The sequence below is a fragment of the Molossus molossus genome, unplaced genomic scaffold, assembly GCF_014108415.1.
Source record: "Molossus molossus isolate mMolMol1 unplaced genomic scaffold, mMolMol1.p scaffold_m16_p_5, whole genome shotgun sequence".
NCBI lineage: Eukaryota > Metazoa > Chordata > Mammalia > Chiroptera > Molossidae > Molossus > Molossus molossus.
The window spans coordinates 57,980,850-57,993,574 of NW_023425388.1; the positions used below are offsets into that span (position 1 = coordinate 57,980,850).

General features: G+C 44.6%; 1 pseudogene; it reads right to left on the minus strand.

Annotated features, from left to right (window-relative positions):
• Positions 1-8,812: 8,812 nt before the first annotated feature.
• On the minus strand, positions 8,813-9,547 carry LOC118616946 (annotated as a pseudogene).
• Between the last annotated feature and the right edge of the window lie 3,178 nt (positions 9,548-12,725).

The window sequence follows — 12,725 nt, forward strand, 5'->3', positions numbered from 1 at the left end:
GAGCCTCTGTTTGGCCAGGTGTTAACTCTTTGATTGCTGGGTCTTGGACAGGTGTGTGTGTGTGTGTGTGTGTGTGTGTGTGTGTGTGTGTAGGTAGGGGGTTGTGAGTTTCCAGAGGAAGGGCCTGGGTAGTCAGAGAGACACCAGAAGTATCCCTGCAAGGAGGCTTGTGTCAGTGGCTATTTACCAACAGATATGGAAATAATTCAAATGTTTTATCCATCAGTATGGCTACACTAGCAGAATATCAAGCGTGAGAAAAGAGAAAAGTACTTTTTCAATCTGTAAAATAATTTACCAGTATCAAAGATTTTATAATAATAATGATATGATGTGATTGATAATGATATGTAGTCCTTTCACAAAAGCACCATTGCATTAGGCTCTCATGCCTCTTCTCTAATGGGCTGCTGCCTCTCTGATACCAAGGGGATGTTTCTGATTTGCTAGTCAGCGGACTGGGGGCCTTGGCCAGCTCTTGCTTTTGGGGTAGTGGGAGAAGTGTCATTCTTTCTCACTCAGCATCTTCCATCGGCAGGGGCTTTTACATTCACGCAAGATAGATGGTCACCTGTGGATAGGCTGTCTGGCCATCTGCGTCTGTCCACCTTTGTAGATCAAGTATCGAGTACATTGGTGAAAAAGTGAGTTGCTAAGGATTCGACCTTTTATTCTAAATATCGATTAGAATGACTGAAACAGAAACTGCGTTCCCAGTATCAGGTGGTGGCTCCAGAGGGAGGCCTGAGCGGCCAGGGGGACACATGCAGGCATATGGCAGGGAGGCTTGGGGCAGTGGCTGTTTACGAACAGGAGCCTCTCTGTTCATCTACAAAGCGACATTAAAGGAAGCGCCACTCTTTGGCAGCTTGGGGTAGCGGTTAGCAATTACTTTCAGGCAGAAGCTGTGGAGTGACATGGGCTCCTCAGGCTGCCTCCTGCCTTCAGTCACGCCAGCAGTACCAGTTCTCACGGACTCTGCAACCGTGTCCTAATTGGACTTTATTGTGCTTGGAGACATGGGGATGAAGGCTTCTGGGCAGAGTGTGGCCATGCTCTTGAAGATCAAAGTGAGACCTGGCTTACTTCTGAATTTTGACCTTTTTTTGAAGGACTGAATACTAGATAGATAGATAAATAAATAAATAAATAAATAAATAAATAAATAAATAATAAAAAAATATATATGGTAATGATGATGGAAAGAAGAAATTTGAAATACTATAGTGACCTAGTTACGTTCTACCTGGGAAAGGTGAACAGGCATGAATTACTTTAATTCTCTTCAGCATATTTGTTAAAAGGCTGACTGAACATTCAAAAACAAGCATGCCTGGATTCTAAGGGCCAATCCTTTGTGTAGGTCTTGGGGAATAAAAGAGCAATAATGAAAATGACTGATACAGGCCTGGCCTGCAGTGTCTGTCCGCTGCTCACCCAGTAGATGTCTGATCTCTGAGTTTACCCAACCATGTGAGGGCCCTCACTTAGGAGGACTTGCTGTAATGTACTCTTGCTCTTCTCTTAAGTTAGCATTCACCATGATGACTACAATAATGTTAAAATCTATTTAAATCACTGAGGAATGTTCTGAAGAGTTTCAGCACACTTAATTAGATTTCATAAGTAATAACTAATATGTTAGAGTATAGCTTACAATGGTATTTTTATATTCATTATCTCATTTGATCTTAAACAGCCCTCTGAGATGGTTAGATATTGTTTTTCTTATTTTATAGACGAGGAAATTAAGACACAGAGAGGGGATATTGGCTTAGAATCATAGTGTTAGAAATATTAGTGATATTTGATCACTAATTTCCTTTTTCAGATAGAAAAAAACAGCTGGAGCAAAGAGACTTGCTGAGGTCTCTTTGTAATTGGAGCAGAACTAACATCCAAGGTGTTTTCTTGCAATTATTTTAAGAAAATTACCTGAAATTCAAGACATTGTCCATTTGATCCATGACTTAAGTTTGCATGTTTTGGGGAAAAGGGGGGTGGCTGCCCTCCACCCTTCGGACCAGGGCCTGAACTAGAGCCTTCAACATGTGGTCAAGTGGTTGTTTTGAGCCCTTAATTACTCATTTTAAAGTAACATAAAAGACACAGAACCTAAGAGATGGGTTTTAAGTATGGACAGTGGGCATTCAACCCAGGGAGAAGGATAGAGAACACTGGTGTGAGTGGGGTCCTGGGAGCCTCAGCCTCTATAGAGAGTCTTGGAAGGGCTTCTGTTCCTCAACACCCACCCTCCATACCCCCTGCCTCAGCAATCTGTACCCCTGTCTACCAGGAGCCTTCTTAGGACTTGGGGTGGAGGAGGTCCTTTGCTCTGCCAAATCCTACTGCTTCACCCCATTCACCTCCCAGCACCATCCCTCCCCTATCCAGACCCAGATAAGCTCTCCCATCAGGACAGGACATGGTGCCAGACACTGAAGAATGGGAGACTCACTGGAGGGTTCTGCCCTCAAGGAGTGTATGGCTTTGGGAGGGCAGAGAAAGGAGAGGTACACAGAACCAGCCATGATTCCCCATGGTAAGTTTTCCAGTTGCGTTCTCAATAAAATGCCATGGAAATGTGAAGACAAGAGGGTCTGAGGAAGAGGACAATGCCTCTGGGCCCAGAGGAAGGAGTGGGACTTGTGACTGGGGAGATGGCATTTTAGGCTGTAGGAATATCAAGGGAGCATGAAGGGTACCATGGTTCATCAGAGAAGAGCCTTAGGGTCAGTGTGTGAGGTATGTGTGTGAAGGTGGAGTGAGGGGTAGGGGTCAGGATGTAAAGAGCTTGTATATCCAACAGCTTTGACCTTTCCATTGAAAAGCCATGGGTCTGAAGGATTTTAAGAATGGACAGTGTTGCTCAGTGGTTGAGCATAGACTCATGCACCAAGAGGTTGCTGGTTCCATTCCTGGTCAGGGCACATGCCCAGGTTGTGGGCCAAATTCCCAGTGGGGGGCATGCAGGAGGTGGCCAATTGATGTTCTCTCTCATCAATGTTTCTATCTCTCCCTCTGCCTTCCTCTCTCTCTAAAGTCAATAAAGGAAAAAAAAAAAAAAAGGAATGGGCAGTGTGGTACCATGAGATGACAGCGTAACAGTGCTCACCCCCTGGTGGTGGGAGGAGGGATGGGAGTGAGGAGGACCTAGAGGTGGAGAGAACAGGAAAGAGGCTTTCACAATATTCCAGGTAGGAGATAAGAAAGGCTGGGCTGAGGAAGAGATTCTGGGGATGGGAGAAGGAGAGAGGTCCTGGGACATTTCAAAATAACCAAGAGGACAGTCAGAGAGTGAGGCATCCCAAATGCAGGGGTGTGGTGGAGCAGCTGGTACTGGCTCAGGGGACTATGTATATCTTTTCCCAGCTCTGCACTTAGGGACATCACGTCGGAGCTTTAATTCAGCCTTTGGAGAAGTATTAACATCACAGAAAACAATAAAGATTAAAAATCAGGACCTTTTTCCTCAAGAGAGCTAGTTTTTATTTACTTTTTTAAAAAAAAATTTCTTTTCTTTATTGATTTTTAGAGAGAGGGGAAGGGAAAGGGAGAGAGAGATAGAAACATTGATGCGAGAACATTGATTGGCCGCCTGTCACACATCCCCCACTGGGGATCGGGCCCACAACCCGGGCATGTGCCCTGACCGGGAATTGAACAGGTGACCTCTTGGTGCGTGGGTCGACGCTCAACCACTGAGTCACACCGGCGAGGCAAGAGAGCTAGGTTTTAAACACTTACCAACACACCATTGCCAGACTAGAGGGCAGGGTCAGATGAAGTGGACTCAGGAGGTTTCAGAGGCATTTGAGATGGGCCTTGGGCAAGGGATGGGTTGGTGGTAGGAGGGGGTAAGGGAAGGCATTTTTGGTGAACTACACAGTGTGATCAAAGGCCCACTTTCTTCTGGGTATCTCGGCACAGAGTAGGGCACTTGAGAGAGGCTCAGTGACGATTTGTGGACTATTGCTAATAGTCTTAAATCAGGTCTTTATGAGTTGATAGATCAGATGCACAACTGAAATGCGCATTACTAACAGGTGCACGGTGCAGGTTTGCCACGAACTGTCCTGTTGGTACCGGGAATTCACCTTTACAGAGCTGTCCCTGAGTCCAGTTGTAATGGTTCATTAGTTACCTTAAGAATGACTCAGACGTTTTTCTAAATTATTGTTGAGTGCGGGAGGAAACTGAGTCCCAGAGAGTGCTTCAAAGGCCTTCTCGAGATCACAGCTGGTTTGTGACCTTCATCAGGGTCAGAACTTTGGAGTTGGAACTCGTGTTAGTTACCTATAGCTGCAAAACAAATTTCCTCAAAGCTTTAAAAGAAAGTTTAAAAACTGGCTTTAAAACAACAATAAGTGCAGTATCTCACAGTCTCACAGTTATTGTAAGTCGGGCATTTGGGAGCGACAGAGCTGGGTGAATTTGGTTTGGGGTCTAGATTAGTCAGGGCTTTCCAGAGAAACAGAACCAATAGTGTGTATACAAATAGTTTATTATGAGGAATTGGAGAGCCGGGGGTATCACTCAGTCTGAGTCCAGAGGCCCTAGAACCAGGGAGCCAATGATGTGAGTCCCAGTCTGAGGGCAAGAGAGACGATGAGATGAGATGACTCAGCTGAAGCAGCGAGGCAGGAAAAAGTGGGGGCAAGTTCCTTGTTCCTCTGCCTTTTGTTTCATTCAGGCCCTCCAGGGATTGGGTGATGCCCACCTGCACTCAGGAGGGCAATCTACTGAGTCCCCCAATTCAAATGCTGGTCTCACCCAGGAACACTCTCTCAGGCACACCCAGAAATGTTTAATCTGGGCACCCCATGGCCAGTCAAATTGGCACATCGAATTAACCATCACAGAGCATGTCATGGAACTGCAGTCAACATGTCAGCTGAGGCTGCAGTCATCCCCTGGGGCTGGAGGACCTGCTTCCGTGGGGGCTGGTGGGCACGCTGGCACATTCCTGCGCTGTGGGCGGGAGACTTCAGTTCCTCACAGGGCGCCTCTCCGTGGGGCTGCAGGAACATCCTCACAGCGCAGCGGCTGGCTTCCTCCTGAACCAGGATCCAGAGAGATCAAGCCAGAGGTTCCAGCATCTTTTATGACGTAGCTTCAGAGGTTATTGTCATTTCCACAATATCCTAGTGGTTCCACAAGTAAGTCTTATTCATGTGGGGCAGGGATCACTGGGGACCCTCTTGGATGCTGGCTACCGCAGAACCCAGCACAGGAAACGAGGTAAAACCATGAGACTCGTGAAGTCAGAAGACACGGTTCTGCCATGTGGTAGGTGGGGATCCTGTTAAAGGCTCAGCTTCCTTATCTATAAAGTGGAACTATAGCTTCTGCCTGGTTTACTGTAATGGGTTGTGATGAGGACCCAACTGCAAAGAACAGTAAGTTACGGTGATTACTCCTATGCCACCTGTGGTTAAAAAGTCAATATAGAGAACCCCAATTCCCTGCTCACTGATGGCTGTGCAGCAAAGCACAGGTGTCTTGGGCCTCCTGGGAAGGCAGTTGCAGTGTGGTTAGTGTGGGCTCTGGAATGAGGCTTTCTGGGCTCCAAGCTCAGCCCCACCACTCACCAACCGTGGGATCTTGGGTCACATGCCGAATCCCTTGGTGCCTCAGTTTCCTCACCTATCCCCGTGGAAAAGATGGCAATATCTACTTCATAGGGTGGCTGCAAGAATTAAATTAGCTAATTCAAGTGAAGCATTTAGAACAACGCCTCCTGACAGTTAGTGACTGTCCCATACAAATAACAGCTTTGGCTACAGAGTGACCACAAAGTCTGGAAACGTAGATATGATTTTATCCTGCATTATTATGTAATATCAAACACCACTTATTATGTAGTTGCCTGTGTTGCCAGACTTGATGGCCAACCTATGTTGTGCCCTCTGATTCTCATTGTCCTGGCGGCTTACTCTGTCCTTTAGTTGTGCCTATAATCCAGCTGACTGATCTGTTGTAAGAGTCTAATCTCTCATTAGAGAGGCAAAGGCCTTCATTACACTTATTAATGTCGGCCCTGCCTCCAAGCTTCCCCAGATGCGGGTGCTGTTAACACCGCTCTCAAGTGTGTTGCTCACTGCAGTGGGGCCTTTTATTACATGAGCGCACTGGTAGAACATTTATCCTGTGCTATTAAGTTGGTTTTGCAAACCACATTGGCCAGCCACATAATGACATAAAGATACACCTTCCCTCAAAGGGGACATCACACGAAAAGGGTGCTGAACAACCTGTGACAATGCCCTGGGAGAGGGATGATCCAGAGAAGGAAGGTTGGAGTTGCAGGATGCACCCTATGTTAAGAAGATTCAATGTACCAAACTCTGAGCCTAGACTCTGGTAGCTTTGATGGTGTTTAACCTGTGTTATAAAACGCCTCTTTGCAAATAAATTACCAGTGTTTGTAAATATCTAGCTCTCTGGTCTGTTTAAATTTTTGTTTTGCTTTGTGTTAAGGGTTTGAGCCACATCTTCCTGGAGAACATCTGTGACCTAGACGGGCTTTTTTCAAAACATGTTCTTAGAATACCAATCTGGGGTATTACTGGATATTACATTAAAAAACTTTCAGTTATCAAATGAGCTTGAAGAAACACTGGATTAAACATCATTAAATAGGTGTTTGTTTTTGTTTTTTTAAAACAGGAGTCCTCAGAGTGTGTATGCTAATATGCCTTATGAATCTCTATGAAGGTGATAAAATCTATAGTTTCCCCCACATTTTTTGGGGGTGAAATATATTTCAGAAAATCTATTCAGTTGATATGGATATAGGAAAATAGTGACCTAGTAATTGGAAGCCTACTATTTTATCTGTCTGACACATTCGCTTATTTCTGGTAATACCAGTCCCCTTTGCTGAGAATTGCTCCCAACCCCATTCACAAGGCTCCCCAGAGAGCTGTGTTTTCTTAGGTGCCTACCTTTGACCACGTGTAACACATCTCCCGGCCATAGACCTGAACACCAGACCTGGGCAGGGCCACTAGGTCCCTTCTCTGGAATCTTTGGATTCGGGACCAATAAGTCTTTCTCTGGTGGCTGAGGATATAAGATATAAAACGTAAAGAGCTGTTCGTTGTTTTGTTTTCTGCTATCTGGAGAAAGCAATTTTGCAATAAGGTTTTATAGTACCAACAGGCAGAGAGTGAAATATATGGGAGATGAAGAGTCTACTCCATTTGACGACTTGGATCTAGTTATTCTGGACTTCTCATTCCATTCCCCCTTCCAGGCCGTTTGGATCATCCTTGTCGGTGCCACTCAACGTGTACTCGGAGTGTGGTTTGTGGCCCACTCCTACTTCCCAAACTATGCATTACCTGTCCATATGAGGTGCATGCAGAAATGGAATGTTTTGTCACTTTTTTTTTATCCTCACCTGAGGACTTTTTTCCACTTTTGTTTAGATAGAGTGGGAAAAGGAGGGAGGAGGAGGAGGAAGAAGAAGAAGAAGAAGAAGAAGAAGAAGAAGAAGAAGAAGAAGAAGAAGAAGAAGAAGAAGAAGAAGAAGAAGGAGAAGAAGAAGAAGAAGAAGAAGAAGAAGAAGAAGAAGAAGAAGAAGAAGAAGAAGAAGAAAGAGAGAGAGAGAGAGAGAGAGAGAGAGAAATATTGACGTGAAAGGGATACATCGAGTGGCCACCTCCCTCATGACCCCAAACAGGGCCGGGGATGAATTGCAATCGAGCTATGTGCCCTTGGTCAGAATCGAACCTGAGACTCATTGGTCCATAGGCGGACACTGACCACTGAGCCAAACCGGCCAGGGCTGTTTTGTCACTTTTATAGTATTTGACATTGCTGAGACATCAAGTGGCATTTCATTTTTCTAGTAATTCATATTTATTTAATTTACCAAAGTGTTGATCTACAATGGATTTTTAATCACAGTAATTTTTAAAACCTGGTCCTTCAGCCCAGACAGTTTGAGAAACATTTGTTGTGTGAACCCAGCGGCTGCTGCGTGGTGCTAGGCAGTGCCGCCCAGCTGTAGGGCGTGCCGTTCACATGATGACGACGGGAGCGGCTCCCCACTGCCTGCGTACAGTGCACAGCCTGCCCAGAGGTAGGCACAGCCCTTTCACCCCAGTGGCCGCCCAACAAATCCCTTTTTGTTTTCCTTAAATTACCCAGAGTCTTTTTGTTTTCGTTGTTCAACCTAAAGACATTTAAATAATACATCTACTGTCCCAGTGGCCTATTTCAACTGTCTACTATATATGAGAGACCTGGTTCTGAAGTCCGACTTTCCCACAGTGTGATTCATCCATTCTGCTGTCTTGGTAGTGCTCATGGAAGGAAGCAGCTTAATACACACTGCTTGGGAGGATGCCAAACATTTTTCTCCACCAAACCCAACATTCTATGGGTAGGCACGCCAACACTGAAAGGTTCCTCCTCTTTCACATCTAGGTCCCAGTGTGAAGAGATCTTGCAATGAGCTGACTGGGTGAAGGTAGACCAGCTGGACATTCTAAACACTCAGTCAGTAACATGGTTGTCTTTTTAGAACAGTTTGGTAATGCCTATCAAAAGGTTTAAAAATGCCCCTTGCCCTTCTGAGAATTACACTTCTAAGATCCTCTCTTAAGAATCTAAAAAGCCATTCCAAGATATAGCCCAAAAGATGCCCATTGTGGTTTTTTTGGAAGGGGGGGTTGAAAAAGTTTTATTAAACATTTTTGGATGTTGCTTCTTACTTTTTTAAAAATAAAAAAGGTATTTCAATAAAAAACAAAACTATATACTAAAGTCATTTTCCTTTGAAGAAATACGAATGAACTGTACTTTAACATTTAAAAGCAAAGTAGTTCACTGTCAAAACTTGAAATATCTCAAGAGCACAGCAAATTCTAAACACACCAAGATCACGCGGCAACTTCACCAGGTGGGGGTGGGGGCTGCTAGCCTGCCTAGGCTTAGGGTCTGAGTCCATACTGGTTTCCTGGGCTTCTCCACTCTGAGAGCTTTCTGTCATTTTCCAGTGTTTGCTGAAGTTCGTGGATGGCACTAAGAAGAACATGAAACTGTTTCCGTCTCAATTCCAGCTGGTCTTCAACACTTTCCTTAATATGTGAAAGATGCTCTAATTCTTTGCCCAGAGCCTCTAGTTCTTTTAATGTCTCATGCCTGTCTGGATGATGCTGAATCACTTTTGCCAAAGCATCATATCCTTGGCGATTTTTTCGTATTTGTTTTGCTTGAAGAATTTGCTTTTTGCACTCAGCAATTTTTCATGTGCTCCAACAATGCTACATTCTATTTCTCTGTATATTTTTTCATAATTTTCCATTTCTCTGAGATTCATATCATATACCAGCAAAGGTTTGTCCATTGAAAATTCACACTGAGACAGTGTGCTCAGCATACGTTGGTACTGGCTATATCCCTCTTCTTGGGATCCAGAGTTGCAGCATTTAATGAAACTTTTCACTAGCAGATTAATTCCTCGATTATCCCCAGCACCATCTCCATCAGTTAGGAGACGCTTCCGTATGACTTCGTCCTCAGTCACGGCTCCCATGGTGTGCGCGGTGGCGGTGGCTGCGGTGCAGGCTGAGACAGTGGTTGGCGGTGGCGGAGGCCCACTGTGTTTTAATTGTGGAAATAGAAATTAAGAACAACCTAAATCTCCAACATATAGGAATAATTAAGTAGATAATAGAAAACTAAGTAAAAGATAGACTAATCTGAATTTTTTAAAATTATAGTGTTTTTAACAATATGGACAATTACACAATGTTAGGTTAAAAATCAGAATACAATAGACCAGGTATATAAGAGACAAAAGCTAAGAAAAAAGACTAAAGAGAAACAGACTAAAATGTTAATAGTGAATATCTCTGAAAGGAGTGATATTTTGGGTGATTAACATAAAAATATTTTTCTAAAATTTATGCCAAGAGCACGTTACTTTGATAGGGGAAAATAAAGTTAAATATTTAAACAGAAAAAAATAAGATAGGATAGCTGTCTGATTTAGGTTGAGCCCCCAAAATATAGCTGGTGAGGTCACTGTAGGCTTAGATCTAGTCTTTAGGCCTCAGTTCAGCAGTTTGATTTCCACAGCTCTCTGAGATCACCCGTGTCACACTGACCAGCACACACACCCTAGCTCAGAGTGGGCACTTGCATATGGGCCGAGTGCTTCTGGCTAGCAGTTTCTGTTTCAGTGGGTGGCATTTCCTGATCTTCTTCTCAGTTCCAGGAGTGCCCATGTCTGGGAAAATACTCGTGATGGCCAGGAATGGTCAAAGAGATTGAAAAGAGACTGAGACATAAGGTGAAGGATATGCATTTCCCAAACTAGCAACTTCATGCCTAGGTATATAGCCTGGATGAACTCACACATGTGCACAAATACTCATTATGCCATTGTCTGCAATATTAGACAATTGGAACATTGGAAACAAGGTGGAAAAATTGCCTGTCCATCAAAAGGAGAATGGATATGCGAATTATATTATTTTCATACAATGAGATACTGTACAACATCAAAATAAATGAGTTAGCATTAACATAGATGAATACCAAACTGAGAATGTCAGCAAGCACAAAGCGAGCAGCAGTTGATTCCATCTATGCTAGAATCATATTTAATTTGTTTACCATCACATTTCATAGATTACCTAGTGTTTATATTATATAAAATGTACTATTATAATTTATCAATATTATATTACTCTAAATTAAGTTAACAGTATGATTTCATTAAAATTAAGTTAAAATGTGTGAAAATATCATTGATTATTTATGTCCCCATGCGGTAAAAGGAAAAAGTCACGCGTGGGCGGAATAAACTTCAAATTCCAGACAGTGGTTTCCCCTGGGAACAGAAGAAGGGAAAAGAAATCAGGGAGGCTTCAAAGGTATCTGTGCAGCTTTGTCTTAAAACAATTTATCTGAAGCAAATATGGAAATGAATGTGAGGATTTGACAAAGCTTGGTGGTGGGCGCAAGTTATGTTATTCTCTATACTGTCTTTTGGGAATATGTCATAATAAAAAATAAGTAAAGTAACGAACAGAAAGTAGGGCAGCCTCCCAGGATGCTCTGAGCATGAGACAAGCAGGGGTTGACGGGGGAGAGACAGGATGGCGAGCCCTGGACAGGGAGTCTGGATGTGGTAACACGGCCCCACCCTGTGTGGTGTACACTCCCAGCCCTGCCCACCAACACATGCAGCGCCTCCTTCCTCCCCTTCCTGTGTCCCGTCTGGCAGCTCCTTTCAGACATGCTGTGTGCTGGGAATTGCAAGTCTTCGCAGTGAGGTTCAGCCCCGACTCTCTTCACGCAGTGTACTACCTGCCTGCTTGCACCTTCTTGGGTGGCTCCAGCCTTTGTGCTTCTGGGGCTTGTGTAAGAACAGCACAAGTTCACACCCACCTCCTGCCAGGGAACAGGGAAGCGTGGAGGCCTGGGAATCTTTATTATTTTCTCTCCCTCAGGCTTTCCCAAGTGCTCAGACAGTGCACAGGTCTCCACTGTCCTGGTTGTGTTAATCTGTCTGTCTCGTCTTTATTCTTTATAGGAATGAGTCCAGTGCAGGTCACTGCCAACATTCCAAGAAACTCCAGACAGAGCCTCCTCACCGGGGCTCCTGTCCAGTCTCAGAACCAGGAAACCTGCCCTGGAATCCCAGCTCAGCCAGCAAGCAGATGAATAACTTCAGGCAAACCATTGTCACCTCCCTTCTTTCCTCTGGGAAATGGGGCATGTATGCTTGCCTCACCAGCTTGGCATGACATCATGATTGCATAATTTCTCACTTGTCAATGTTCCAAGTCCAGTGTCTGCACAAGACACAATAATGCAACTTTTCCTAAGGTCACATTTAGCAATGTTGGCAAGCCCTTCTGGTTCCGATCATTTCTTTCTTCCCACCAAGCTATTTCCCCCCTCCCTCCCTCTTCCTCTCATCTCCTCAGATCATTTGTGTAGTCTGCTGGGTTGACTGACTTCAGCTCAAAGCAATCTACATGCCAAATTGGCACATTCTGGGAGACTTTCTCTGAACCCCTTCACCAGGTGTAGACGATACAGCAAGACGGCGAGGCTCTGGCTCTCCCTCAGGCTGCTTCTCCCGGCTCCAGGCACGGACTTCAGACTAACGGGAGGTCTGTAGCCCAGAGAATGGAAATGACTTACTCACGGTCACAGCTGTGGCCACAGCAGTTGAAAATGGTGTAGTTGGTGGGGCCGTGCTTGAAATTGTTGGCTTTGGCTCCTACTTGTCCAGAGGGTTGGGCTGGGCTGTTGCACCTGGAGCTACCTACTTACATGAGCAGCCTTTAGCTTTGACTGAGCAGCATGGTTAACGTCTAGCTTCTGGTTGACCGAGGTGGTGACAGTCTTGTCTCCATAGGCTCTGGCTAGGAACTGGTTGTGAAAGGTAAGGTGGAGGCTCATTTACCCCCCAGTACTCATCGCAGGATGGAGATAGACAGAGGGAGACAGAGAAGCACCAAGGAGGGTTGGCCAAAATTCAGGGGAAAGACCAAAAGGTTGAATATAGCTGACTATACTTTTTTGGATATTTGGTTAGGCTCTTGATAGGTAGGTGGAATTTCATATTTTACTCCCCTACTCCTGTAGAAAAGCTTTATGTAGAGCATGTTTTTATGCCATATGCCACTTGAGCCTCACAACACCCCGAATGAGATTATCATCTTTGTGTTATGACTCAGGGAGCCGAGGACCAG